Consider the following 6000-nt stretch of genomic DNA (forward strand, 5'->3'; position numbering starts at 1 on the left):
CCTAAGACAAATGGGAGTTGCTGTTGAGCACTGGAACGAACACTGAACAGCAGCCTCGACTCATATGGTTGCTTTCCCTCAGCTTGCCCATCCCAGATCTTTCCTCACTTGTGTGGTTTTCTGCAATGGTTCCTAGTGAGGTATTCCCAAAAGAATGTCATTTCCTGGTCTTTCCAAAATTGTATCTCCTGTTTCCTGCTCATTTCCAGTCTCCAGCCTCTTCATATGTGCTTATATGAACTCACAGCTTCTTCAGTTTTCTATCACCTGCAAGCTTTAGTCCTGCCTCTAACCAGTAGCAAGTAAGGGGCTTTTGGATAGGTATAATGCTGACTCCCTTCCTGAGCTTCAGCTGCCTCTGTATCAGGGCATGAACTAAAACAGTTGTTTTTCAGCCACCTGAACTGACCAGCAGTCACCCACTATCCTGTGCCCCTACAAAGTGGAGGGTGGGGATGGAAAGCTGAGGGGGTCAGGCTCAGTGTGGCTGAAGCCACCCTGGAGCCGCACCGTCAGCTCCCACTGTGCTATCTTAATGGTTCTGTCTTTGCCTCCGTGCTCCATGCCTTAATTAGCCTTTCCCCCTCCCGTGGGCCCAGCATCTCTGCTTTCTTTTAAATCCTTCTTCCTCGTGCTTCACCTCTAACAGTGTCTTTCTACTGTACACTTCAAAGGCTTTGCTCACCACATCTGCCCTGTGCAGGCATTGGCCCCAGCGAAGGCCAGGTCTGCCATGAAATCAGTCATTGAAATGAATTCAGTCCCTTTGGATCTGGGAGAGAAGCAGGAATGGGGGAGGAGGAGTGGAAGGATTTTCAGTATTTCACCTCTGGGAAGAGCTATTAGTAACACAGGAAAAGCAAGGGGGAAGCCAGCCCCCCCCTCCCGCCACCCTCCTGCGTAGGGAGCCTGCTGAGGGCAGAGTGCTTTTATGTGCAAGTGGGAGGGAAGGAGAGTGTTAGGGCTTCAGAGGGAAATGCTTTGATCTTGACTTTGAATCTTCAGAGGTTCCCAGCTCTCCCCCTCTCCCACCCACTGCCAGGACCCCAGGATGAGGCTGTGGCTCCTGCTGTTCACCGGTGCTGAGCACTGCTTATTGTTCCATGGGGATGTTCCTCCCACCCTAGCAGGAGTGAGGTGCCTCACGCAGCAAGGGCATGGCACCGGCACCAAGTTCAAACTTTCCCTCTGCGAAGAAAGATGAGACCTGTCTGGAAAAGGAAAAAGAGCCCAGAGGATAATCAGAGATGTGGCCTAGTTTTGAGGCTGCCCTGGGGCATTGTGCTGGTCCACCCTGAACATCACACAGAAGGTGAACTGGGAGGCAGCCACCACTAGCAGGACAGGGTGCTCTGCATCCTTCCTGAGGACAGCACTCTTGTCCCACAAGAGAATGAGGGAGGAAAACAATGATGGGGAGCTGAGTGTTCTGCATGGAACAGGATAGAAGTAGCACTGAGGTGTGCTGGTTTTCACGTGAGTGATGGGAAATGACACTGAGCTCTGAGTCACTGCAGAGCTCTGAGTCACTGCAGAGGCAGTGGTGGGCAGCAGCGCATGTGGAGGAGCCTTAGGTGCTTCTGATCTCTTGTTCAGGATAGGATCTAATGCCCAGGCCAAACCCCTGCTGCCCTGAGGGAGATTAAACTCCTGGTTGCCATCAAGCTTTCCTTATGTTCAGACCAAATTCTTCTGTCCTTTGTGCCATTCCTCTGTCCTCAGTCACACAGCTGAGGTCATCCCCATTAATTGCTTCCAGTGTCAGAGATTTACACCTGGGCTGTCCCTGCCTGCCAGTTCTCACTTCAGCACCACTAAATAGATTTTGCTCCTCACGTTGTCTCCTATAATTCAATCACACCAGCTCCCTTGCTCCTGGCTGGAAACTCCCTGTAGTTTGCTGCTCTCCTTCTCAGTGCAGAACTGAACACAACTGTCAGCGGCACCCATCACCATGCAGAAGTAGGCACAGAAATGAGCAAGGATCTCTCCACATGGCCTCGACACAGAACCCACCAGTCTGTCTACCTGAGAGTCCTGCTAAGGGCTGCAGCAGAGGCATGATGTGGTGAGCTCAGAGTTGGTTTCAGGGCTGAAAATGAGATGTACAAGACAACATGAGCGCAAGACCAGGACTTCTACAGTTCAAATAATAATAAACAACGTATTACAAATACTACAAATACAATATTACAAATACAAATACAATAAGCAACGTATAGCAAATACTGCTTTTCAGGTCCCTATTCATAGAATCTTTAGAGTTGGAAGCAACATTTAAAGGTCATCTGATCCAGCTCCTCTGCAATGAACAGAAATACCTATAGCTAGATCAGGCTGCTCAGAGCGCCATCCAGCCTGGCCTTGACTGTGTCCAGGAACAGGGCTTCCACCACCTCTCTGGGCAAAGTGTTCCAGTGCCTCACCACCCTGACCATAAAAGACTTTTTCCTTATATCTAACCTAAATCTCCCCTCTTTAAGTTTGAAACCTTTTCCCCTTGTCCTACCAACACAGACCCTGCTAAAAAGTCTGTCCCCTTCTTTCTTGTAGCTCCCCTTTAAGATGCTGACAGACTGCTATCAGGTCACATCGGAGCCTTCTCTTCTCCAGTCTGAACAGCCCCAGCAGTCTCAGCCTATCCTTGAAAGAGAGATGTTCCATCCATTGAATCATTGGTCACAGTCATATCAGAACCACAGAGAAGTCCTTCATGCAACTTGACATTCCTTCACCCTAAGATCAGTGGGCAGACTGCAGCTACAGCAACCCTACTTCTGTTGCCAACTCAGGCTGCAAGCTCTGCTTGTTGCTGTTTCCTCATGGAGAAACCCAGCTGAGACACAGAAACTTGGGATCCACCTGAAAGCCCTCTATGCTCTCTCTCAGTCCTGCCAGCCTCTCAGCAGTCTCAGCTCCCCTTACTTCCCAGAGGGATGTCAGCACTCAGATTCAGTCTCTGCAATGCTCTAGAGGTAAAAAGATGGGAGAAAAATAAAACAGAAGCCAGGGCATCAGCAATGACTTTGAAGGGATGGGCATGTCAGTTTAGCTCATTTAGGACAACCTGTTCCAGTTCCAGAGCTGGTTCTGGCAACCAGTCCACAGTCTGATCTGCTCTGAATGCCATTTGGCTGTGGCAGATGTTTCAGACACTTCTGAATCGTCTCCTCTGGTCCAGCCATGGACAGTGAGTAGGGAGCTCTGACTCCCTCCACTCCTGGAGGTCCCCTAGGTGGGAGTGAAGGTAGCCTTGGGTGTTTTGCTGCTGGGGAGATAGCTGACTGTTTGAATATTGTCCCCATGCATTGTCTCATTGGATGGTTGCATTCCAGTGACAGAGAAAGCCCCATGTTGCACAGGAATCAAGCACCATGTCCATGGGACATCTCTCCTAACTGGGTTCAAGCCAATGGGAATTGTATCTACTGATCATAGAGGTTGCTCTTGACTGGGGAGAGGACTCTGTCCCAAACCTGGAACTGTAAAACCTTCCTTCCAGTGCTGCTGGATGTCCGTGCCCCCAGCACCAAGACCCAAGCAGAGCTGGATGTGGGTGCCTTTGCTCTGAGTGGAAGGGCAGTAGGTGACAAGTTAAAGGACAACAGGCAGAGAAGCGACTGACGACCACAGTTGAACTGTGAAGGTCTCCATGACCCACTGTCATACTGAAGCATCCTGCACCAAAGCAAGGAGTGCACTGGTCCCCCACTGAACTCCTCCAAGGAACAGAAAAATGCTAACTACTTGTTTATATGCTGGAAGCTGGTGTGTGCAGTGATCTGCATAACAGAACTGCCCAGGCTGTCTCTTTGTGTGTTTTCCAGCTCCTATGTTAATCACTGACCCTGCTGACTCTGGCATTTACCAGTGTCTCACTGCCCTGTGAGCACTGCTTTGCATTTGCAACCAAAGAAGTTAAAAGGATGAAGGATGAGAAGGGGAGCTGGGCAGCTGGGGCGATGAACATCGGCCTGCCCTGGAACACGTCCAGGACTGGCCAGGTTGATAGTGAGAGTGGAGCTGGCTTTTTCCTCCTGAGCGGGGTGGGAAACCTCACCAGAGAACAGTTTATGTCTCTCTTTCTTGCAGTGCAACAGTTCTGTGTACAGTACAAGGGCTGTCAGTGAGCACTGAGCCCCAGGGTTCACTGTCAGTCAGAAGATGGCTCCTGGCTGGGGCTGAAAACAGAAGTGGCAGAGAGCAGGGCCAGTCCACAGCTTGCAGGGAGCCCAGCCTGCTCCTCCTGTCAAACTCCTTACCCGGCCTCCTCCTGTGCTGCTGGGCCAGGAGGTGAGACAAGAGAAGTGGGAAAAGTGCTCTGGGGTATGCACTGCTGGGGAGGTGGAAAGCATCTCAGCAGAGGTGTGCTGTGATTTATCCTGCAATGCTATATCCTCAACTAAGATGGAAGAGTGGGCAGCAGGCTGCATTCAGCCCCAGCTGGAGAGGGAGAAGGACATATTTCCCCTGTGTGAAAGGTCCTTGTTTGGTTTTCTCCCAAAATTGTGCAACAATCTCAACATTGGTGTTTCCACCAGTCCTCTTATTGTCAAATATTGCAGCAGGAATGAGTGTCCAAAGCGAAGTTCCCTGCTGGTGGACGTGCGCAGGGCAGCAATCCCATGGTGTGTCTGACATCAGGAATGATTTCAGGCCCCTCACTGCATGAGGGGGCTGTGGCATGGCCCAGGCTTTTCCTCAAGGCTGGGGTGGAGAGGCCAGATGCTGCCTACAGCCAGAGTTCACAGGGTGGGTGCAGGATCATGAGGCACTGAGACCAGTTAGTGAGGAGCCTGATGACTGGTTCCTGTGGGCAAAGTTGTGCCTCCCCACCATTAAAATGCACTGAGCCCCCACACCCAGGAGCAGACCAGCTCCAGGGGGCCCTGCTTTGAGGTAGGTCTCACTCTGAAGGAAAAGCATTCCGAAGGCTGGATGAGTTGGAAAATTTCTGAGCTGCCCCAGCCCTGGGATTTGGATGGTGGCCAAGCCATTGGCCAACCCACAGGCCGTGACTGGAAACCCTTGGTGACTGCAGCCAGCAGCTGTTTCCATACCCTTGAGTCTCCATACCGCTCATCCCTCACCAGCAAGTCCCAGGGCGGTGACTAGGAGAAGCCATGCATGAGATTCAGGGTGCAGGAGTGAGTGGTTCAGTGGGTGGTGGGAGGCCCAGGGCTCAGCTGGGACTTTGGAATAGGCATGGGTTTGGGAATGGAGAGCCTGGGAAGAGGAAGGTCCTGGAGGAAGCTCAGGAGGCTCTGAGCTTGTGAGGACTCAGGGTGGAGCTGAGTTTGGAAGCTTAGAGATGCTGGAGCGACGTGCCTGGCGCACACGCTGTTTGCACAGCCTCACATGATGCCCCAGATGGACCCATTGTGTGCGTGGGAGTTAAGGACGGGGACCTGGGGCCAGAGATTAGGCAGCGGGACAGAGATAGCAAGAAGGAAGTCTGCCCCAGGTGGGTGGCACAAACGTGGACGGGAAATGAGGTCAGGAAAAGGGCTGCTGTCATTTGGGTGCCTCCTGCAGACAAACGAGAAGGTTCTGGGGCCTTCATCAGTCTAATGGTCTCAGACTTGGACACATGTCCAATGGCCACAGCATTGTCTGCTCCAGACCTGGCACCCACGCAGTGGCATATACCTTCACCGTGCCGAGCACAAGGGCCAGGCCGACATCAGCAGCCCAAGTGGGGACAGCTGCGCTACAGCCAGCCAAGGCTGCTGCGGGGCAGCAGGACACCATGGGGCACTGGTGGCGGTGGGTGCTGCAGCGTCCTGGGGTGCTCCGAGCAGGCTGCCGTAGGGCCGGGCGCCGCGGGCCCTTTAAGCGCGGCGGCGGCAGGACAATGGCCATTATCACTTTAGCTTTGGAAGTGACCCCCGTCCCGCTCCGCTTTCATCTGGGCCGGGGCGGCGGGGATGGCCCGCTTCCTGGCGGGGGAGGGGAGCCGAGCCCAGCCGAGCCCGGCGGGGAGGGGCGGCCCGGCCCGAC

This window comes from Numida meleagris, chromosome 6 (genome assembly GCF_002078875.1).
Source record: "Numida meleagris isolate 19003 breed g44 Domestic line chromosome 6, NumMel1.0, whole genome shotgun sequence".
Lineage (NCBI taxonomy): Eukaryota > Metazoa > Chordata > Aves > Galliformes > Numididae > Numida > Numida meleagris.